The sequence below is a fragment of the Canis lupus genome, chromosome 3 (genome assembly GCF_011100685.1).
Source record: "Canis lupus familiaris isolate Mischka breed German Shepherd chromosome 3, alternate assembly UU_Cfam_GSD_1.0, whole genome shotgun sequence".
Lineage (NCBI taxonomy): Eukaryota > Metazoa > Chordata > Mammalia > Carnivora > Canidae > Canis > Canis lupus.
In genome coordinates this window covers 36,508,403-36,533,989 of record NC_049224.1, presented here as the reverse complement: position 1 = coordinate 36,533,989, position 25,587 = coordinate 36,508,403, and positions in this window count along the sequence as shown.

Here is a 25,587-nt window from a genome sequence, read left to right as displayed (position 1 = left end):
TAAATCCCCAGCAGTGCAATTGCTGGGATGTGGAGAGAGGGGAACCCTCCTGCACTGTTGGTGGGAATGTGAACTGGTGCAGCCACTCTGGAAAATTGTGTGGAGGTTCCTCAAAGAGTTAAAAATAGATATGCCCTAAAAGTACCAGACCTTTTTGATTACTATAGCTTTGTAGTATATCTTGAAATCTGGATTTATGATACCTCCAGCTTTGTGCTTCTTTCTCAAGATTGCTTTCACTTTTTGAGGTCTTTTGTGATTGCATAAAAACTTTATCACTATGATTTTTTAAGATTTTATTTATTTATTCATGAGAGACACACAAAGAGAGGCAGAGACATAGGCAAAGAAAGAAATAAGCTCTCTGTGTGGAGTTCAATGTGGGACTTGATCCTGGAACTCTGGGATCATGCCCTGAGCTGAAGGCAGCTGCTGAACCACTGAGCCACTCAGGCATCCCTATTACTATGCTTTAGTTCTGTGAAAAAGTTGTCGATATTTTGATAGGAATTGCATTGAATCTGGAGATTTCTTTGGCTAGTATGGACATTTTAAAAAATATTAATTCTTCTAGTCTATGAGCATGAAATACTTTTCCATTTGGGTAATCCTCAATTCTCTCATCAGTGTTTTATAGTTTTCAGAGTACAGGTCTTTCACCTTCTTGGTTAAGTTTATTCCTAGGTATTTTATTATTTTTTATTAATTGCACATGGAATTGTTTCTTGTTTTAATTTCTCTTTCTGCTCTTTCATTATTAGTGTAGAAAAATGCCAACAATTTCTGGGTACTGATTTTGTATTCAGAATTGTTATTGAACATAAAGACTCCTAACTCTGGGAAATGAACTAGGGGTGGTGCAAGGGAAGGAGGACGGGGGGGGGGTGGGGGTGAATGGGTGACGGGCACTGAGGGGGGCACTTGATGGGATGAGCACTGGGTGTTATTCTGTATGTTGGCAAATTTATCACCAATAAAAAATACATTTATTATTAAAAAAAGAATTGTTATTGAATTTATTTTACTTCTAATAGTTTTTCAGAGGAGTCTTTAGGGCTATGTATAGTATTATACCATCTGCATATAGTGACAGATTAACTTCTTCCTTATCAATACGGATACCTCTTATTTCTTTTCTTGTCTAATTGCATTGGCTAGGACTTCCAGTACTATGTTAAATAAAAATGGTGGGAGTAGGCATCCTTGTCTTTTTCCTGATATTAGAAGAAAAGCTATCAGTTTGTCCCTCTTGAGTATTATGCCAGCTGTGGATTTTTCATATGTGACCTTTATTATGTTGAGGTATGTTATCTCAAAAACTACTTTGTTTAGACTTCTTATCATGAATGAATGCTGAATTTTGTCAAATGCTTTTTCTTCCTCTATTGAAATGACCATATAATTTTTATTCTCTTTTTTGTTGATGAGGTATGTCACAGTGACTGATTTGTGAATGTTTAACCATCCTTGGATCCCTGGAAGAAATCCCACATTATTGTGTTGAATGACCTTTTTAATGTATTGTTGAATGTGGTTTGCTAATATTTTATTGAGGATTTTTGTTTCTTTGTTACTCAGAGATACTGGCTTATAGTTGTTTTATTTGTTTTTTGTGGTTTTGTTTTTGTTTTGTTTTGTTTTCTTGTGGTGTCTTTGTCTAGTTTTGGTATCAGGGTAATGCTGGCCTCATAGAATGAATTTGGAAGCTTCCCTTGCTCTTCTATTTTTTGGAATATTTTGAGGATACTAGATATTAGCTTTTGTTTAAATGTTTGATAGAGTTTGCCTGAGAATCCATGTACCCATGGACTATTTTTTGATAGCTTTTCATTGCCAATTCAATTTTATTACTAGTAATTGATCTATTCAAATTTTCTATTTCTTTCTGATTCAGTTTTGCAAGATTGTATGTTTATAGGAATTTATCCATTTCATCCAGATTATCCAATTTGTTCTATAATTTCTGTAGTCTTATAATCATTTTTGTTTTTCTGTGGTGTCAATTGTTACTTGTCTTTCACTTCTGATTTCACTTATTTGAGTCCTTCCTCTATTTTTTCTTCATGAGTCTGGCTATGGATTATCAATTTTGTTTATTTTTTCAAAGAACCAGCTCTTTGGGCAGCCTGGGTGGCTCAACGGTTTAGTGCCGCCTTCAGTCCAGGGCCTCATCCCGGAGACCCAGGATTGAATCCCACGTCAGGCTCCCTGCATGAAGCCTGTTTCTTCCTCTGCCTGTGTCTCTGCCTCTCTCTCTCTCTCTCTCTTTTTTCTCTCTCTGTCTCTCATGAATAAATAAAGAAAATCTTTTAAAAAAAGAACCAGCTTTTTGTTTCATTATTTTTTCATCTCTTTGTCATATATGTCTGCTCTGATCTTTACGATTTCCTTCCTTCTACTTACTTTGGCTCTGTTTGTTCATCTTTTTTTAGTTCCTTTAGGTGTACAAACTGTGAGTAAATTCTTGATATGACCTATTGTTCCTACTGTCAATTTTAAGAATCACTATCTGCACATGGGGCAGGAATAAAGTGCTTACAACAGGCTGTGTATGTCAGACAATTGCAAAGAGACTCTGAGTTGGTGTATTTTGATTTAAAAATATTTTCGGGAAAAAATACATGGAATTATAATTCTGAAAAGCTGCCTGCTCACTCTTTTTGATGCACTATAGCATCTTCTTTCTGCCTTGCCTCTTTTATAGTTGAGCGGGGTGGAAAGAGGTGCCACTTCATTTTGGAGGGTTTTTCAGGAGCATTTCCTCTTGCTGTACCTTGCCTGCTCTGATTGATTGAAGGCAAGATGAGGAAAGGTGACTGTTTGCTTTAAATTTATAGAAAAGTTGCCAAAATAGTATAGAACATTCCCAAATACTGCATATCCAGTTTTCCCTATTATTAACATCTTAAATTTTGGAAGCAGTTGTGGTGATCCAGTACAGGGTGTGGGAGCCTCAACAAGGTGAAAAAAGTACCCAAGGACAGTGTCCAGCACCAGGTGTGGAATGTGTGAAAATCCATTCTCAAAGAGTGAAATCCTGGTTTCCAATATCCTTTAAAATGCATGCACTTAATGTGTCTATAGTAGGTAACCATTCTCCCTAGTGGGTACATTTTTTTTTCTCCCATAGTGGCCTTTTCATCTGGTTCAGAACTCATATCCTACCAGGACCTAATACACACATTCCTTTCTCAGGCCCCTGTAGTTCAGATATATTATGCAGGGCTACCCCTCACATAGGACAAATCATACAGGATTTCTCACCACCTTTTTTTTCCCCTTAAGGCTGAAAGAAAACAAGCAAACTAAAACCTATGTGATTTGCTGATTTGCACAGAGAAAGACTGGGATGTCTGAAACTTGAGCTGTATGACAAAATGAAGTGCTAAGGTCCCTTTTTCTGAGATTTTTGTTCCTGAAAACAAAGCTGAAAAAATGAAGTATAAAGCACTTATATTAGTTGTCTTTCATTTTATGCAATATCAAAGACACCCCCCCAAATGTCATTGAACTTAAAATAAAAAACATTTTATCTTGCTCATATACATATCAACAGTGATCAACTACAGCTTTCCTTTATGTATCTTCTAAGATCCAGTTCAAATACATGTCACATTTATCTAGTAAAAATAAAGGTATTCATCCTTGGATGAGTGAAATATCTGGTTGGATGTAGCATTCACCTCAACTTACAAACCAAAGACAGAGCAGTAGCCAATTTCTATTGGGCATAGTGTGTATCTCTTTTGCATGGAGGTGGGGAAGGAAGAATTAAGTACAACAATGGAAACTAACACAATCCAACCCTTATTACAATATTACTTCCTTCCCTCAAGTGTGCAGAATTCACCCACTCCTTTAATATCCAAAGTGCCATCCAATCATGCTATCATAGTCAAAGTTCTGGATCACATGGCAACATTCTAGACTTTATTGATTCTTTGTTATCCAGAGATATTAAAAAATAAGCTATCTACCCAGCATACAATCAGTATAAAATGTCAGGGCCAGATCATCTCAGTAAATGCTCTCCTTCCAAAAGGGGAAGATTGGAACACACTCAGCTTTCATTGTAGGGATTCTGAAATCTTTCTATCCCCACTAGCTAATTGGTAGACAGTCTTTTTTTATTAAGTCCCAGTGTCTGCTCTCCTGAATCAGGTTTCCATTGTCTGTGACTCTTGGTTCTACCTTCTGAGAAGTTCACAAATCTTCATCAACCCCCTTGCCAGGGGCATTAGGGCATAGGGCATTAAAAAATATTTCCTCTTTGGAGAAGGGAGATTATTGGGGGCCCAAAGATCATTTTAAGTCTCAGATAGCCAGAGTATTTTAATACAGGCTGCTGGCTTTTTGACAGTAAGTTCTTTGTAAACACGTTTACCTTTTATTCTGTATAATTCCAATGTGCCAGTAACTACCACGCACAGTTTTTCCAAGACACACTCCACTGTGGCTTAAAGTAATCTGAAGTAAATTGATGTAATTTAAGGTGATCAGTGCTTCCAAAAGAGTCACACTTTTAGTCTTTTTTTGTTACCTGAGAGAGTTTTTGCAACTAAAAATGTTGACTAAATTCTCTTTCGTCATTTCAGAGGTTGTAACAAAGGGTGTGAGGCCATACCCTTGATTTGGTCTTTGCTTTAACTCTTAGTTTTGATCTTTCTTTTTCAGTTTTACCTTTCATTGTTTAGAGACGATAAACAATTCCATCTTTCAATCTTGCTGGCAAATTCACAGCTTATTTTCTGAAATTTTCTCTTTCATATTATATCTTCTACAGTAACTAACAATAGCCAAGGTATGCTACTTAGCTTTACAATCCCAATTTTCTTTGCCTAAACATATACGTTTATAACACCCTATAAATATACGTTTATCACACACAAAAGTTTTAGAAAATGTTTTATCAATAAAAACATGACTTACTGAATTTTCTTTTTTTTAATTTCTTTTTGTTGGAGTTCAGTTTGCCAGCATATACCATAACACCCAGTGCTCATCCCATCAGGTGCCCCCCTCAGTGACTGTCACCTAGTCACCCCAACCCCCTACCCACCTCACTTCCCACCACCCCTTGTTCATTTCCCAGAATTAGGAGTCTCTCATGTTCTGTCACACTCTGATATTTCCCACTCATTTTCTCTCCTTTCCCCTTTATTCCCTTTCACTATTTTTTAAATTCCCCAAATGAATGAGACCATATGTTTGTCCTTCTCTGATTGACTTATTTCACTCACCATAGACCCTCCAGTTCCATCTACGTCAAAGCAAATGGTGGGTATTTGTTGTTTCTAATAGCTGAGTAATATTCCATTGTATACATAGACCACATCTTCTTTATCCACTCATCTTTCAATGGACATCGAGGCTCCTCCCACAGTTTGCCCATTGTGGACATTGCTGCTATAAACATCAGGGTGCAGGTGTCCCGGCGTTTCACTGCATCTGTATCTTTAGGGTAAATCCCCAGCAGTGCAATTGCTGGGTCATAGGGCAGATCTATTTTTAACTCTTTGAGGAACCTCCACACAGTTTTCCAGAGTGGCTGTACCAATTCACATTCCCACCAACAGTGCAAGAGGTTTCCTCTTTTCTCCACATCCTCTCCAACATTTGTGGTTTCCTGCCTTGTTAATTTTCCCCATTCTCACTGGTGTGAGGTGGTATCTCATGGTGGTTTTGATTTGTATTTCCCTGATGGCCAGTGATGAGCATTTTCTCATGTCCTTGTTGGCCATGTCTATGTCTTCCTCTGTGAGATTTCTATTCATGTCTTCTGCCCATTTTATGATTGGATTGTTTGTTTCTTTGCTGTTGAGTTTAATAAGTTCTTTATAGATCTTGGATACTAGCCTTTTATCAGATAGGTCATTTGCAAATATCTTCTCCCATTCTGTAGGTTGTCTTTTAGTTTTGTTGACTTTTTCTTTTGCTGTGCAGAATCTTATATCATACTTAAAGGATTTATCCAACAAGAGGACCTAACAATCATGAGTATTTATGCCCCAAATGTGGGAGCTGCCAAGTATATCAATCAATTAATAACCAAAGTTAAGGCTAACTGCATTTTCTAGGCATTAGTAGCAACTGTGTAATTGCCTATTTTTTAACCTGGTAGGAATCTTTCAGTTGTTTGTTCTGGAGGGCCCCATAACTAATGCCTATTCCTTTGTTCACTAGTTTTCACTAAGTTATTACTATAGTAAGAAATGACTTCAAGGTTTCTGGTATTCATAATTACAAACATTATTTTCTTCTTCACATAAATAGTGGCTTTGTGTCTAATGTGGGTAATGTGCAATTCTTCACATGTTCTTTATTCTAGGAATCTGGTTGAAGGATATGCCATTTGGTGACAGGAGGAGCAAAACCAACCACAGAAGCGTGTAAGGATTCTTAGATTTATGCATGGGTGTGGCATTCATAATTTCTGCTTAATTCTAAAGGTAAGTCACATGTCTGCACATTGGATGGGGCATTAAAATATTCTAGTAAGAAAGTGATAATCAAGAATTGGTACTGATAATACAACCTTCTGTCGTATGAGAGGAAGATGATAAAAAAGACCCTAAACTTAAGATATCTTCACAGAGCCTACATGACATTATTTGTATAATAAATAGATTGTTTTGTACCTTTGTTCCTTACTTTTTTTTCTAGAGGAAAAGGCTAGAAATGAGACTTAAGGACACATGGAAAGAAGCAAGGAACATCTCATTTTCTTTTCTTCCTTTCTGGAAACAATGTATCCTATAGACCTTTTTCTATCTTGTTGCTATGGAGATAGAACAAAATATAGCTCAACATTTACTCACTGTTACCACCTGTTTCCCTGTCGACATCATTGGGATTTGAAAGGATTAAGCCAATCCATGATCAAGGTGCCTTTAGTATACACAAAAACATTCTGATATTTGGCAAGTTTAAAAATTTCATGAAAAAAAGGGTAAGCTAATGGCTGAGAAAAAATAAGAACCATTAGCAAATTATCATGAACACAAAGGGCTATGCCTTATGAAGAACTGGCCCTACGGTATAAACTGTGTCCTGTTAGTCTTTCTCTTCATCCCATGTGCTCATTCCTAGAAGCACTTTCTGGCTTTGGGATGGGGAAGCTGCTGAGAACATGTTATGTGATTCACACGTTTACCAGCCAAAACATGTAGAACTGTAACCAGAGTTTTTAAAAAGTGGTTCATTCAGAGCAGTGTTCAGATCTATTTGTCCATATTTAACTACTAAAAACCAAGTTTGGAAACAGACACATGGGAGGACATTTATGGGTAAGGACAACAGGAGAGCTCATGGTCCTAATTAGAGTCCATACAGCATTTTGTCTGCCACATGAACACTATTTTTGCCCATAGTCAGTCTTGCCTCTTTCCAGAAAGATGGGTCGGATTGTCTCCAGGAAGGTGTTTGCAGATAGTTTTCTCTCTAACTTAGATCATTATCTCATAAAGTTATATTAACCTGAAAATTTGGAGAAACATTGATATTTTGAATGAGCCCATTGTGACATCCTTTTTCAAGATTACTGAACACTGAAAAAGTGACATAAGCACATTACTCTTGATGTGCACCCAGATGCCTCAGTCTATTTCTTAGCCATATCTGTTTAAAATACCATTCACTGGTATTTTGAAATATTTATCTATATCTCTATCTGTATATATTTATATGTATGAAAAATGCTACTTATGTATTTTGTATAAAATAATCTCAATAGCATTATACTTGCTACATTCATGATTGAAATTTTGAAATGGTTGACACTTCTAACTGGCACTTTTCTGTACAGCATGATATTTTAAATTGCTCAAGTTTTTTTTCTATAGATGTCAAAGACATTGGTAAGTTAATATTCTCAATTCTAATTTTGATTGTTACTGTCTGTTAAAATAGAAAATAAATATAAAAGGTAAAACTATGAAGCATTTTCAAGGGTGAAGAATGCATAAAATACCCAAAAATTGGGATCTCTGGGTGGCTCAGCACTTTAGGGCCTTCCATGGACCCAGGGTGTGATACTGGAGTCCTGGGATCAAGTCCCACATCAGGATCCCGACAAGGAGCCTGCTTCTCCCTCTGCCTGTGTCTCTGCCAATCTCTCTCTCTCTTTCTGTGTCTCTCATGAATAAATAAATAAAATATTTTGAAAAACACCCCAAAATTATAGAAATAAAAGAAGCCATAGTTAAAATTAATAACTACATATATAGTATAACAGTCTGAATGATCAAGTAAAAAGTAGGAAGATGGACCAATAGCAAACATATGTTTATAGTAAATATATAAAAATAAGTACCAAAATTAGGTAATTGAACATTTATTTTTTTGGTAATTGAACATTTATATTTGAGACATGTAGAAGAAAGTGAAGATATCTAACAATTTTGAATTAGAATATTTAAAGTAGAACAGAGAATTGGGGGTGAAAGCAATATTGTAGAAAAATGCCTGAGACTCGTAAAACAATCAATGTGATTGATCATATGAGCAAGAGAAACAACAAGAACCATCAGATCCTCTCAATAGATGCAGAGAAAGCATTTGACAAAATACAGCATCCATTCCTGATCAAAACTCTTCAGAGTATAAGGATAGAGGGAATATTCCTCAGCATCTTAAAAGCCATCTACGAAAAGCCCAGAGCAAATATCATTCTCAAAGGGGAAACACTGAGAGCCTTTCCCCTAAGATCAGGAACACGACAGGGATGTCCGCTCACACCACTGCTATTCAACATAGTACTAGAAGTCCTAGCCTCAGCAATCAGGCAACAAAAAGAAATAAAAGGCATTCAAATTGGCAAAGAAGAAGTAAAACTCTCCCTCTTGGCAGATGACATGATACTCTATATAGAAAACCCAAAAGATTCTACCCAAAGATTGCTAGAACTCATACAGCAATTTGGGAGTGTGGCAGGATACAAAATCAATGCCCAGAAGTCAGTGGCATTTCTATACACTAACAATGAGACTGAAGAAAGAGAGATTAAGTAGTCAATCCCATTTACAATTACACCCAAAAGCATAAGATACCAATTACACCTAACTAAATAGGTGAAGGATCTATACCCTAAAAACTACAGAACACTTCTGAAAGAAATTGAGGAGGACACAAAGAGATGGAAAAATATTCCTTGCTCATGGATTGGCAGAATTAATATTGTGAAAATATCAATGTTACCCAGGGCAATTTACACATTTAATGCAATCCCTATCAAAATACCATGCACTTTCTTCAGAGAGTTGGAACAAATTATTTTAAGATTTGTGTGGAATCAGAAATGACTCCAAATAGCCAGGGAAATTTTACAAAAGAAAACTATAGGTTGGGGCATCAGAATGCGAGATTTATTTCAGGGTGTACTACAAAGCTGTGGTCATCAAGACAGTGTGGTACTGGCACAAAAAAAGACACATAGATCAGTGGAACAGAATAGAGAATCCAGAAGAGGACCCTCAACTTTATGGTCAACTAATATTCGACAAAGGAGGAAATACTGTCCACTGGAAAAAAAGACAGTCTCTTCAATAAATGGTGCTGGAAAATTGGACATCCACATGCAGAAGAATGAAACTGGACCATTCTTTTACACCACACACAAAGATAAACTCAAAATGGATGAAAGATCTTAATCTGAGACAAGAATCCATCAAAATCCTAGAGGAGAACACAGGCAACACCCTTTTTGAACTTGGCCACAGCAACTTCTTGCAAGATACATCCATGAAGGCAAGAGAAACAAAGGCAAAAATGAACTATTGGGACTTCATCAAGATAAGAAGCTTTTTGCACAGCAAAAGAAAAAGTCAACAAAACTAAAAGACAACCTACAGAATGGGAGAAGATATTTGCCAATGACATATCAGATAAAGGGCTAGTATCCAAGATCTATAAAGAACTTATTAAACTCAACAGCAAAGAAACAAACAATCCAATCATAAAATGGGCAAAAGGCAGGAACAGAAATCTCACAGAGGAAGACATAGACATGGCCAACAGGCACAAGAGAAAATGCTCCGCATCACTGGCCATCACGGAAATACAAATCAAAACCACAATGAGATACCACCTCACACCAGTGAGAATGGGGAAAATTAACAAGGCAGGAAACCACAAATGTTGGAGAGGATGTGGAGAAAGAGGAACCCTCTTGCACTGTTGGTGGGAATGTGAACTGGAACAGCCACTCTGGAAAACTGTGTGGAGGTTCCTCAAAGAGTTAAAAATAGATCTGCCCTACGGCCCAGCAATTGCACTGCTGGGGATTTACCCCAAAGATACAGATGCAGTGAAATGGCAGGACATCTGCACCCCAATGTTTATAGCAATAATGTCCACAATAGCCAAACTGTGGAAGGAGCCTTGGTGTTCATGGATAGATGAATGGATAAAGATGTGGTCTTTGTATACAATGGAATATTACTCAGCCATTAGAAATGAAATGGGATTGACTCCTTAATTTCTCTGTCTTCAGCCTCATTGTTAGTGTAGAGAAATGCCACTGATTTCTGGGCATTGATTTTGTATCTTGCCACACTGCCAAATTGCTGTATGAGTTCTAGCGATCTTGGAGTGGAGTCTTTTGGGTTTTTTAAGTACAGTATCATGTCATCTGCCAAGAGGGAGAGTTTTACTTCTTCTTTGCCAATTTGAATGCCTTTTATTTCTTTTTGTTACCTGATTGCTGAGGCTAGGACTTCTAGTACTATGTTGAATAGCAGTGGTGAGAGTGGACATCCCTGTCTTGTTCCTGATCTTAAGGGAAAGGCTCTCAGTGTTTCCCCATTGAGAATGATATTTGCTGTGGACTATTCGTAGATGGCTTTTAAGATGCTGAAGAATGTTTCCTCTTTCCATAGCCCTCTGAAGAGTTTTGATCAGGAATGGATGCTGTATTTTGTCAAATGCTTTCTCTGCATCTATTGAGAGGATCATATGGCTCTTGTTTTTTCACTTGTTGATATGATCTATCACATTGATTGCTTTATGAGTGTGGAAAACCTTGCATCCCGGCAATCCTATAGGCTAATATCTTGTTGAGAATTTTTGCATCTTTCTGTGGAGGTTCCTCAAGGAGTTAAAAATATACTTGCTCTACGACCCAGCAATTGCACTGCTTGGGATTTACCCCAAAGATACAGATGCAATGAAATGCGGGACACCTGCACCCCGATGTTTATAGTAGCAATGTCCACAATAGCCAAACTGTGGAAGGAGCCTTGGTGTCCATCGAAAGATGAATGGATAAAGATGTGGTTTATGTATACAATGGAATATTACTCAGCCATTAGAAACGACAAATACCCACCATTTGCTTCGACGTGGATGGACCTGGAGGGTATTATGCTGAGTGAAATAAGTCAATCGGGGAAGGCCAAACATTATATGGTCTCATTCATTTGGGGAATATAAATAATAGTGAAGGTGAATAAAGGGGAAAGGAGAAAAAATGAGTGGGAAATATCAGTAAGGGTGACAGAACATGAGACACCTAACTCTGGGAAATGAACAAGGGGTAGTGGAAAGGGAGGTGGGCAGGGGTATGGGGTGACTGGGTGGCGGGCACTGAGAGGGGCACTAGACAGGATGAGCACTGGGTATTATGCTATACGTTGGCAAATCGAACTCCAATAAAAAATATACAAAAAAAGTAATGAAGAAGGGAGAAGAGAGGAGTTTATAAAGTTAAAAGAGCATTTTGTAATCCATTGTATAGTCAAGAATTGTAAAATAATACTATATAATATTTTTAGAGGGTAAAATATTGAATGACTAAATATTTGATTGACTTTAATGTAGCATAAAAAGAGATTTATAAACCAAGTGAAACCCAGATAGAATAATAATTATATTAACTATAAATAGACTAGATATTGAAATTAAAATACATAATTAATGGACTCCTGGGTGGCCCAGCGGTTAATTGCCTGTCTTTGGCCCAGGGAGTGATCCTGGAGTCCCTGGGATCAAGCCCCACATCGAGCCCCACATCGAGCTCTCTGCTGGGGAGCTTGCTTCTCCCTCTGCCTATGTATCTGCCCCCCCCCCTCTCTCTCTTTGGGTCTCTCATGAGTAAATAAATAAAATCCTTTTTAAAAAATGAACTTTTCCACTCAAAAGGTGCCTGAGTGGCTCAGTGGATTAAGCCTCTGTTTGCCTTTGTCTCAGGTCATGATCCTAGAGTCTTGGGATCAAGACCCATATTGGGCTACCTGCTGAAAAAGCAGCCTGCTTCTCTGTCTCCCTTTGCTGTTCCCCCTGCTTGTGCTCTATCTCTTTTGCTCTCTGTCAAATAAATAATCTCTTTAAAAAAACTTTTCATTCAAGGATTCACCTAACTCCATCCCTAAACTCAAAAACAAAACAAAACAAAACCAGTGGAAAAACAGAAAATACAGACATAGATCCACACATATAGCCAAACCACATGAATTATGACATACTGTACATCTATGGTAAAATAGTCATTTCAAAAATGTTCTTAGACACTGAGGCTCCTTCCACAGTTTGGCTATTGTGGCCATTGCTGCTATAAACATCGAAAGATGAATGGATAAAAAAGATGTGGTCTATGTATACAATGGAATATTACTCAGCCATTAGAAACGACAAATACCCACCATTTGCTTCAACGTGGATGGAACTGGAGGGTATTATGCTGAGTGCAGTAAGTTAATCGTAGAAGGACAAACAGTGTATGTTCTCATTCATTTGGGGAATATAAATAATAGTGAAAGGGAATATAAGGGAAGGGAGAAGAAATGTGTGGGAAATATCAGAAAAGGAGACAGAACATAAAGACTCCTAACTCTGGGAAATGAACTAGGGGTGGTGGAAGGGGAGGAGGGCGGGGGATGGGGGTGACTGTGTGACAGGCACTGAGGGGGGCACTTGACGGGATGAGCACTGGGTGTTATTCTGTATGTTGGTAAATTGAACACCAATAAAAAATAAATTTATTTAAAAAATAAAAATAATAAAGCTCACTTTAAAAACTCAAAAAATGTTCTTAGATCAGTACGGAAAAATATATACAAACGTGTGTGTGTGTGTGTGTGTGTGTGTGTGTGTGTGTGTTGGTCCCTATATTGTATAATATAAAATAATCAACTATTGAAGCCTTTCAGATCTAAATGTGAATGGTCAAATATTAAAAAAAAAACTTTTCTGAAGTAAAACATGACTTTGTAGCCAACATACCTTTCTTAAACAGAATATCTGCCAGATATATCATTATTTCATTCCGTTAGGGATACCACCAGCTTTTTTTAATCAGGAACAAAATCTGACAAAAACGATTCTCTCTCTCTCTCTCTCTCTCTCTCTCTCCTCTTTCTCTCTCTCACAAAAAAAAGGATTCTTAGCCCTTCATTTCTGCATACAATGCAAGTTTTAGATATCCTGGTCTCTCTTTGTCTAAATTGCAAAGGGTTTTCCTACCACCTAACTTGCCAAAATCACTAATATGAGAGATGTCTGAATGGGGAATTTTGATAATGAAGCATTAAAACTCTTTCTGATTCAGGTCTTTGAATCTTCAGATGGGGCTCATCTTTTGATCCATGCTTCTTATACACAATAGCAAACACCTGGAAACAGCAACAGTACCCAAACTTTGGCATGCAATTCAGCCACAAAAAGGAGGAAACTCCTGATATATGCAGCAACATGGAAAAACCTTAAAAACATTATACTGATGAATAATAATATTCAATATGAACACAAAATAGTCCATACAAGTACATTATATATATGTGATTTTAAAGAACAGGGAAAAAAATCTATTGTTAAGAAAAATTAGGCCAGTGGTTGCCATGAATAGACTGGGAAGAAGTATGAGGCAACTTTCTGCATTGATAGTAATTTTCTGTATATTGACGTCCATTGTTCATCCATTTGTCAAAATTGATCACTTAAGATTTGTACATTTCACTATATTTAGATTTTATCTTAGTAAATAAATATTGTCACCACATTATGAAATTTATAAGAGTGATGTTTTCTGATGTCTGCAATTTAAAGTGAATAAAAATAAGATGGATTAAATGTAGGAATGGATAAGTGGATAGATATTTATTAGAACAAATACAATAAAATATTAATTATGGAATCTAGGTGGTGAGTACACAATTCTTTAACCTTTTGGTTTGAAATTTTCCATCATTAAATAGAGAAAAGAGCAAGAAAGGACTAAACAAATTAAATATTTAGGGCTCAAATAGTATTCATGACTTATTTTTTCATTCAAATTAAATCAGCCAACATATCATACATCATTAGTTTCAGATGTAGAGTTCAATAATTGATCAGTTGCATATAACACCTAATGCCCATCACATCATGTGTCTTTCTTAATGCCCATCACCCAGTTACCCCCCACCCACCACCCCTCCAGCAACCCTTAGTTTGTTCCCTATACCTAAGAGTCTCTCATGGTTTGTCTCTCTCTCTGATAACATCCAGTTTAATTTTTAAATCCTTAACTTGCTCATTACAATATGTGAAAATCATCTCTTTTTGTTTGTTCATCCTGCTTTATTTGGATACGTTTGTACTCTCTACTACAGGGAATAAAATTGAGAAAACATTATTTTGCCACACCTACATTTGGTAACACAGTCAAAACAATCATAAATAAATACATAAACAAATACAATTTATTTGATAACATTTTTCCATTGAAATTTTTTGTGTGTGTATTTCAAAGTTACTGTGACTCATATATATATATAGATATATGTGTATATAGTACCTTTGAAAATATTGAGGCCAAAAATTTAACATTTCAATACAAGACATGTATTTGAGAATATGGCTGTATTTCTGGCTCTTTTTGTCTGTCTGGTTGGTTGTTGAAGACAAAGATAAGAGTCAGAGAACTATAAGTAGCAGAGTAGGGGATGGGGTAAAGAGGAGACCAGTAGACAATATTCTGGGACCTGATGGATCCTACCATGGACAGAACAACATTTGCTCATTTATTTCATTAACAGCAGTAATACTAATAATCTTCATAGTGTGAGAAGCCTTTGCATCCAAACAAAGCATTCTTTAATCTGTGACCTTGGTTGTTGTACTTATTGCCATATGGAAGTCTTGAAGGCAAAGGCATTAAGTAACCATTAATAGGAAGTTGAAAGCACTCCCTGTCAGCTTCATTCTCAAATATATTTATGCCCAGCTCTCTCTGCCTACCTCCAGTTCTTTCTGGGCATGCTTTCTGCAGCTAAAGGTGTTTGAGAGACCTGGAATTTGGTACTGACTTTGGGGTTGTTCAGTGAAAAAATCATTAACCGTGCCTCAACAATTAAGTATTGGATGGAGTTTCCTGTAGTATCACGTGATTATTTGTGAGATCTTATAGGAGAGGAAGGATCTTCAAACTATTTATCTGTGCTTAAACAACACATCCTGGGGAAACATTCTTTCTCTTTGGATGCCATTTTCTGGTTTTTGGTATTTCATGATTAGTCTCTATAGGTCCTGAAAAAATTAACCTACAGTATCAGACCCCCTTCCTGTCCTATACCTGGGCAGTTCTGGTATTTCAGAAAGGCTTGTGAGCAATGACAGCTTTTAGTAGGTGCCTAATACTTCCATTATCCATAACAGTTCTGAGGTGTATAGTACTCATCTTAGGACTTTGTATATTAACTAATGTAAACATCATTAGAACCCTATGGTATCAGTGCTTTCATTTTTCCCCCACTTTACAGTTGAAATAATAGCACAGAGAGGTTAAATGATTTACACAGAATCACACAGTTAATGAGAGTCAGAATCAGAGTTTGAGCCCAGATTATTACAAAGCTGAGTCTGTGTTCCAACCCAGCACAGTCTGCCATTTCTGATAGTGTCTAAAGTAATAATGAAAGTGAGACTTGGCAAGAGGTTAAGCAACATAGAGAATAAAATGACAAGAACAGCTGCCCATGATCTATTTAAGACAAGGAATGGAAAATCCTGTGAAAGTTGACCAGAGATGAGGTAAGAGTTCAGAGAGCCAGAGGGGTGCCTCATGGCCAAATGGCCTGAACAACACCTAAGGAATGGTCTTCCTGATCTCAGAAACATGATCTATGCCCTTGCCAGTTGCTCTCCTCACCCTAGGTCCAGCCTGGTTTGGACTGAAGTGAGGAGAGGCCATGTTCCCCAATGTGTTTGGATTCAAGTCACAGTTGGCAACTGTGTCTGAGAAGATGTCTAGGGAAATGTGGTGTCCAGCAAAAATCTAGGCTTTTTGGGCCACTCAGGGAAGAGAGGTGGCAGTGCCCAATCAGTTGGGCACACTATGGGGGAAAACAGGCAGCAGAAATTAGTTTTGCCAGGTGAGAGCACATTCCATTATCAGATTCTTTGCTGTTCCTCTAGCCTCTTCATTTCAACCTGTGCCATTCTTATAGATCAAATTATGGAGGTGGGAGAATAAAATTGTATGTCTATTGTCTTCCCTACCTCGGTTGGCCCTCCACCACCCCAAGCATACCCAAAGCTCATGTTTTCTGGGGAATTTTTCTATTGTTCATACGTTTGTTGAGGTTGACATGCCTATCCATAATAACTGTCTTGCTCTGTTTACCTGCTTTCTCATCATATAACTCCTTCATCTAAGACTGTGGGTAGTGCTCTGCATATTCAAGATGTAAGTATACATCACAAGTGTATACAACTGCTCTCTGGAGCAGTTAAAAAACTACAGTTTCAGGGGTGTGCATTGACAGTCTTAGATTTGCACATTAAAACAAGTGAGTGAAGGAAATAGTATTGCCTAATAAATCCCAGGAAATATCAGCATTCTCCCCTCTTCTCATTCCAGTCCCACAAACCTTAGGGATTAAAAAAATGAATAAAATGGTGAGAATACATTGCATCCTATGCATACAGAAAGGCCCAAATATTCCAAATATTCCTGTCTATAGACATTTGAGATTCACTTTCTCAATTTTTCACATTTTGTTCTCGATAATAATAGGGGAGGTAATAACAGAGCTCTTCTGGGAGTATGAGGTAAGAGCAATATGACAATCCAGGATAGTTTCCTGGAACCTCCATACTATTGTCCATGTACTGTGCAATGGGTCTCCATTATATCCATATTGTTTTTATAGCTCATGGCACATATGGGGGCTTTGGAGTGTAAGGCTGGAGAAGCTGAGGGACTTGCATAATCATTCAACTCTCTTGGGTCAGCCATATTGGATCTTTTTTCACAACACTCTCATTTGGCTCACAAAAGCTGCCCAGTTCCATTTACTTCTTAGCTTATCTATATGCAATCATGAGGATCTCCTTTTGAGGTAGAATGTTACTACCTCTGATTAAATGTGAAGAGGAAATTTAACTTTGTTAATTTTTTTAAGATATGAAGTAGATGAATGGGGTTTCATGAAGGAAAACTAAGAGTTTGGTGAGACTAGAATTTTTACAAAACTTATTGAATAAAATGGAGGAGGCATACATTATATTTTATGATTCTGTTCACCAAGAGGGCCTAGAAGGAACAAAACTCTAGTAGCAATGAGCACATACAATGCCTAGATGGTAGTTTGAAGTTTCTATTGCCCAATAAAGGAACCTAGGCTTAAGAAAATTTTAGAGCTGGAACAGAAGAAGTACAGGGTGAGCCTGAACATCCTATAGGCCAGAAAGTAACAAAATGAAAAAATAAAAAAGGACATATCACAGCAACATAGAAATAGACCAAAAGAGGTCTCAATGGCCAAACAAAGCTGAAACAATTATTAAGGGTAGTTTTGAGTTGTAATTAAAAGAAGAAAATAAATACCCATGAATCAATAATGATATTTTAAAATAATGACACACAAATAAATAGTAGGGAAAGAATAAGTCATCTTTAGAGAAGAATTCCAAACTATAAATGTAGATAATCCCTACTCCAGAGCTCAATTCTCTTCCCCTGAGTATAGGCCTACTAATTGCTTCTAACAAGTATAAAAAGTGAAAAATAGTAACTCTCCAGTGAAGTAAACTGGAAGACACCGTCTTTTTTTAAGATTTTATTCATTTATTCATGATAGATATAGACAGCGAGAGAGAGAGAGAGAGAGAGAGAGAGAGTAAGAGGCAGAGGGAGAAGCCGGCTGCATGCTGGGAGCCGGACGCCAGACTCGATCTGGGGACTCCAGGACCACGCCCCGGGCCAAAGGCAGGCGCCAAACCACTGAGCCACCCAGGGATACCGCTGGAAGACACCGTCTTAACCAAGTTATCAAGGTTAACATCACCATTACTAGGTCACAATATCATGTATCTCTTAGGTGATTGATGTGATGTGATGTGATGTGATGTGATGTGATGATGTGATGTGATGTGATGTGATGTGATGTGATGTGATGATGTGATGTGATGATGTGATATGATGTGATGTGATGTGATATGATGTGATGTGATGTGGATGATGTGATGTGATGTGGATGAAAAGGGCATCTCACTTCAGTGGTATCCATCTCCAAAACCCATAACCATAAACTAATAACAAGAAAACATCAGATAGACTCAAAGACAAAAACACTATAAAATACCTGACCATTGTTCTTTAAATGTCAAAGTCATGATAAAAAAGGAAAAACTTAGAAATTGTCAGTTTTTTGAATAAATATTAGTTAATACTTTCTACTAGCACTAACATCTTAGTTTTTATCCAGCTTTATTGATGTATAATTGATAAATGAAAATTATATATATACATATATTTAAAATGTACATCATATAATATACAAAGTAAAATGATTACCACAAGATAAGTAACATATTGATCATCTCACATAGTTACTGTTGTTTTTTTTAAGAGAATGCCTAAGATATGCCCTCTAAGCAAACTTCAGGTATTCAGTATGGTATTATTAACAATAGTCACTTGCTCTTTATTAGATCTGAAGAACTTACTCATCCTGCCTAACTGAAACTTTGTGTTCTTTGACCACATTTTCCATTTTCCTCACAATCTGGCAACCACCATTCTACTCTGGTTTCATGAATTTAATGTTTTTAGGTTCCACATGTGAGATGATACATTATGTATCTGTTTGTGTCTAGATTATTTCATTTAGGGTAGCCCCTCGATGGCTCAGTGGTTTTGTGCTGCCTTCAGCCCAGGGTGTGATCCTGGAGACCTGGGATCGAGTCCAAAATCAGGCTCCCTGCATGGAGCCTGCTTCTCCTTCTGTCTGTGTCTCTGCCTCTCTCTCTCTCTCTTTCTCTCTCTCTCTGTCTCTGTCTTTCATGAATAAATAAATAAAATCTTTTTTAAAATTATAGATTATTTATCTTAATGTCTTCCAGAATCATCCATGTTGTCAGACATGGCAGAATGCCCTTCTTTTTTAAGGCTGAATAGTATTTCATTGTGTGTTTGTTTGTGTATATATTATACATATGAATGGAGTAATATTCCATTGTGGGTGCATATAATACATGCATATACATGTATATGCATATACATATAAATACACATACAACGAAATGCTATTGAGCCTTTTAAAAGGGCATCCTGCCATGTCTGACAACATGGATCCAATCTAAATGTCTGAGTGTCTGCCAATCAATTTGAGCATCTAAGACAATTTCCATATTTTAGCTATTGTGACTGATGTCAAAATTACTATGGTGGTGCAGATATGTCTCAATATACTGATTTCAGGGGTGCCTGGGTAGCTCAGTTGATTAAGCATCTGCCTTCAGCTCAGGTCATGATCCCAGGGTCCTGGGATTGGGCACTGGGAGGGCCCCTTGGTTAGCAGGGAGGCTGCTTCTCCCTCCCCTCTCCACTTGTGCTATCCCTGTAGCTATATTTGTCTTTCTCTCTCTCAAATGAATAAATTAATTAAATCTTCAAAAAAAGATGCTGATTTAATTCCCTTGCATATATATCCAGCAGTGGGATTGTGGAATCACAAAGAAGTTTTATTTTTAATTTCTTGAAGAATATCTATACTGGTTTCCATAATGGCTGTACCACATTCCCACCAACAGTGTACTAGGATTCTTGTTACTTTACTTTCTCACTGGCATTTGTTATCTCTTGTCTTTTGATAATAGCCATTCTAACAGCTTTGATGTGATATCTCATTGTGGTTTTAATCTCCATTCTTCTGATGATTAGTGATGTTGAACAACTTTTCACACACCTGTTGGTCATTGTATGTTTCTTTGAAGAAAACATCAATAGAGTGAATACATAACCTATGCAGTGGGAGAAAATATTTGCAAACCATATATCTGTTAAGAAGTTAATATGAAAAAATAAATAAATAAAAATAAAAAAGAAGTTAATATGAAAACATCTAAAAAAAACCTTAAACAACTGAATATAAATAAATTAATTAATTTATAACAAAGAGCAAAGGATCTAATGTCTTAGCTTTTTAAAATTTTTGCTGAATTATTTTATTATTATTTATGTTTTTTCGTATAGTTAACATACAATATTACATTAATTTCAGGTGTGCAACGTAGTAATATGACAAGTTTATACGTTAGGCTGTGGTCACCACAGCATAGTTAACATCTATCTCCATACATCACTAGTATAATATCATTGGCTATATTCCTTATGCTATGTCTAATTCTGTGACTTTTTCATCCCATAACTGGAAGCCTATTATCTCCTGTTCCCCTTCACTCATTTTCACATTCCCTAATCCCTGCCCCTCTGGCAACCATCAGTTTGTTCTCTGTATTTATAGGTATGATTCTGTTTTTCATTTGTTTGTTTGTTTATTTATTATTTTTAGATTTCACTTATGGATAAAATCATACAGTATTTGTGTTTCTCAGTCTTACTCATTTCACTTAATTAGTAACACTTCTAGATCCATCTGTGTTGTCTTAAATGACACAATCTCATCAATTTTTGGCTGTGTAATATTCCATTGTATGTATATATGTATTTATATGTACACAATATCTTCCTTAATCATTTGTCTATTGATTGACACTTAGGTTGTTTTCATATACTGGCTATGATAAATAATGTTGCAATAAAAATAGTGGTGTATGTATGTATTCTCCAATTATTATTTTTATTTTTTTGGTAAATATCTAATAGTGAAATTATTGCATCATATAGTGTTTCCATTTTTAATTTTTTGAGGAACCTCCATAATGTTTTCCACCGTGGCTATACCAATTTACAATCCCACCAAAAATGTAAAAGTGTTCCTTTTTCTCTACATCCTTGACAACATTGGTGATTTCTTGTTTTTTCTTTTTCTTTTTTTTTTTTATACAAGCCACTTTGACAGCTATAAAGTTATGTCTCATTGTGGTTTTTATTTGCATTCCCCTGATGATTAATGATGTTGAGTGTCTTTTTGTATGCCTGTTGGCCATTTATATGTCTTATTTGGATTCTATAACCATTTTTGATTGGATTATTTGGAGATTTTCTTTTGATGTTGAGTTATACAACATGTATTTTAGTTATTAACCTTTTATTGAATGTATGGTTTATAAATATCTCCCAACACTTCATAGACTGCCTTTCTGTTTGTTAATGGTTTCCTTTGCTGTATAAAACCTCTTCATTTTGATGTAGTCCAAATAGTTTACTTTGCTTCTATTTCCCTTGCCTGAGGAAACATATTTAGAAAAATGTTGTTATGGTTGATGTCAGAAAAATTACTGCCTATTTTCTTCTAGGAATTTTATGGTTTCAGGTTTCACATTTAGGCCTTTATTCCATTTTGAGTTTATTTATGCATATGGTGTTAAAAAGTGGTCCAGTTTTACTTCATTATGTAGCTGTGCAGTTTTCTCAGCACAATTTATTTCTTTCCAGAACCATCTATTGACAAGACTGTCTTTTCCCTATTGTATATTCTTGCCTCCTTTGTCATCAATTAATTGACCATATAATTGTGTTTGTTTTGTTTTGTTTTGTTTTTTGGTTTATGTAATTAACTTTAATCATAATGTATGTACTCATTTCTTTTTCTTTTTTATATACATTTATTTTTTATTGGTGTTCAATTTGCCAACATATAGAATAACACCCAGTGTTCATCCCATCAGGTGCCCCCCTCAGTGCCCATCACCCAGACACCCCCACCCCCCGCCCACCTCCCCTTCCACCACCCCCCAGTTCGTTTCCCAGAGTTAGGAGTCTCTCATGTTCTGTCTCCCTTCTAGTAGTTTTTCTATTGAGTCTTTAAGATTTTCCATGTATAGAATATTACTCAGCCATTAGAAACGACAAATACCCACCATTTGCTTCAACGTGGATGGAACTGGAGGGTATTATGCTGAGTGAAATAAGTCAATCAGAGAAGGACAAATATTATATGGTCTCATTCATTTGGGGAATATAAAAAATAGTGAAAGGGAATAAAGGGGAAAGGAGAAAAAATGAGTGGGAAATATCAGAAAGGGAGACAGAAGCTTATAGCTTTATAGCTATATACAGAAGCTTTATAGCTTTTTTGAAAAGCTTTTTTGAAAAGATATTTTGAAAACAAATTGAGAAAATATAAACATGGACTACATATTAAATATTGTTGAATTGAACTTAATTTTCTTAGCTGTGATAATATCATAATAGTTATGTGGTAAACAAATATGATAAATAGACACATTGATACATAAATAAATAGATAGTGTATAGATAGAATTTTAACATGGCAAATTGTTTAACAACTGGTGACTTTAGATGCAGACAATACAACGGTTTACTCTCCTTTCAACTTTCCTGTGGGTTTGAAATTTTTCAAAATAAATAATTGGGGAAAAGAAGGGAAGAAAGAACAGCATTGTTCTGTGTTTAGCTGTCTAGCCTCTGCTGTATCTCTGCTGCATTCCTCACTGTCCAGGTCACTGACCCTCAGAAGTCCTTTCTGGTCAGGCTCAGAGATTGGGTGTTGTGAAGTGGCCATATTGTCACCAGATTGTTTGAGATGGAGGCGTTTTGCAGAAAGGTGGTGTATCCAGGCTAGTGGGGGAAGGCAAGATGAAGGGAGGGCAGTTGTCATGGAGCCCTGAAGAGCCCTCTTTACTAAGCCTTGATGCTTCTTTATATTCAAGAGAGATGATGGGGGTGGAAAAAGGAGAAAAGGGAGGATGGGGGCTTAACTTGCTCTCATAGGTTCACCCGCCCACGGGGCTTATTATCCTTGATTGCCTGTTTTCTACTTTCTGTTGCTATGGTGATAGGGTAAAACGTGACTCTGCTCAGATTTAGCACTTTGCTTGCTGATGCCTTGTCCCCATACCTGCTGGGTCTCTGCCCACTAAATGCGTATGTGCGAAGGCGTGTGACTAACTAGGTGGCTGTCGTGAGCTTGTGGTGGGGGCGACGAAGCATCTTTGGGGAGTTTATGAGAACAGAGTCGTTGTCAGCCTCATTACTCAAGCCAGGCTGCTAAATCTTGGAAATGATTTCAAGGCAGGGGGTTGGAAGCAACATGTTATGCTACTTAAGACATGCTGTGTGGTGTTGCAGCCTCATCTGAAAGAATACATTCAGAAATTTATAACTGGGACCCCTGGGTGGAAACATTTTGAAATTCATAGACTCAGATTTGTTCCCTAAGAACATATCATGGTAACAAACCCTTTGGAGAGAATAGAGCAGATAAGTCTGTACATAGGAGGGGCTTTCTCAAGAACAGAAAAAAAAAATTAAATTAAAAAAATAATTTAAAAAAAAAACAGTACAGTTTTCTTTAAGGTGAGAAGGGCCTCTGAAAATACGCCTTAATTTTAAAGTGCTGAAGAATAAAGAATAAAGCGGGTGTCAAGCAACCCCAAAAGATTGGCCAAGAGGGTAAGAAAAGGCACATAGGGCATTCTGGAAGGCTATCTACGTTACCAGAAGGGGGAATAATTTTCCGGGAGTCTACAGCATATGAAAGCATGTAGGATCTTCCTGTTATCTATAGTTCTTTTCCTGGTAAAGGAATGCATGAAGGAGTTGCAGGAGCAAGAAAGAAAAGCCTCTTTGCCATTCTTTTGTCTGCCTATCCCTGTAAATGGCCCCATGCTGGCTTGTCCACCCCTAGAGTGGTGGCCTCAGTGAAGTCCCTTCTGAGATATAAGGACTGTTTTTTGAGATTTCTAAAGACTGAAGGGGGTCCCTCTTTTAAATATGGGTACTACCCTAAGAGTCAATGGCTAAATAATTGTAATGAATTGAGCTTTGAGATGAGTGATAGTTTCCTAGTATTTCCAGCTTCTAGAGGAAGCTGAAATTTAGGAACTTGTGCCCAGATCTGAGAAATATGAACAATATTCCATTTAAGATGCATTTTCCCAGCTTTACTAAGATATCATTGGCATATAACATTGTGTTAGTTTAAGATGTACAACGAGATTTTATGCATATTAACATATAGTTTGAAATGATTAACACTTCCATCACCACACAATTACTTTTGTATGTGTGTTAGGAACATTTAAGATCAACTCTCTTAGCAAATTTCCAGTATACAGTACAGTATTGTTATAACTATAGTCACCATGTTTTACATTATATTTCCAGAACTTATTTATCCTATAACTGGATGTTTGTATTCTTTGACCAACATCCCCTCATTACTTCAAACTACCCAGCCCCTGGCAATTACCATTCTGCCCTGTTTCTGAGTCTGGCTTTATAAGATTCCACATATAATTGGGAGCATACAGTACTTGTCTTTCTCTGTCTGAATCATTTTACTTAGCATAATGCCCTCAAAGTGCATACATGGTGTTGCAAATGGTGAGTTCCTTCCTTTTTATGGCTGAATAATATTCTATTGTGCATATGCCACATTTCCTTTTTCCATTTATCTGTTGATGGATACTTAAGTTGTTTCCATGTTTTTGCTATTGTGAACAATGGTGCAATAAACATGAGGGTGAAGATATCTCTTTGATATACCAATTTCACTTCCTTCATATATATAGCCAAGAGTAGAATTGCTTAATCATATAGTAATTATATTTTCAATATTCACAAGAACCATTCTACCATTTTCTTTTTTATATATATAAATTTATTTTTATTGGTGTTCAATTTGCCAACATATAGAATAACACCCAGTGCTCATCCCATCAAGTGTCCCCCTCAGTGCCCGCCACACAGTCACCCCCACCCCCCGCCCACCTCCCCTTCCACCACCCCTAGTTCATTTTCTAGAGTTAGGAGTCTCTCATGTTCTGTCTCCCTTTCTGATATTTCCCACTCATTTTTTCTCCTTTCCCCTTTATTTCTTTTCACTATTTTTATATTCCACTAATGAATGAGACCATAAAATGTTTGCCGTTTTCTATAATGGCTTGTCTTTTTGATAATAGCCATCCTAACAGGTATGCAGTGATATTTCATTGTAGTTACTTTCCACATTTCTCTGGAGATTAATGACATTGAGGAGCTTTTTCATATACCTGGTGGTCATTTGTATACCTTCTTTGGAAAAATGTCTATTCAGGTCTTTGTCCATATTTAATTGGATTGTTTGAGATACATTATTTGGGTTATATTATTGCTATTGAATTGTAAGAGTTTCTTATATTTGGGACATTAAATGTTTTTTTTGTGTGTGTGTAGATAGCACCCTTCTTTTTCTTTCTTTTCTT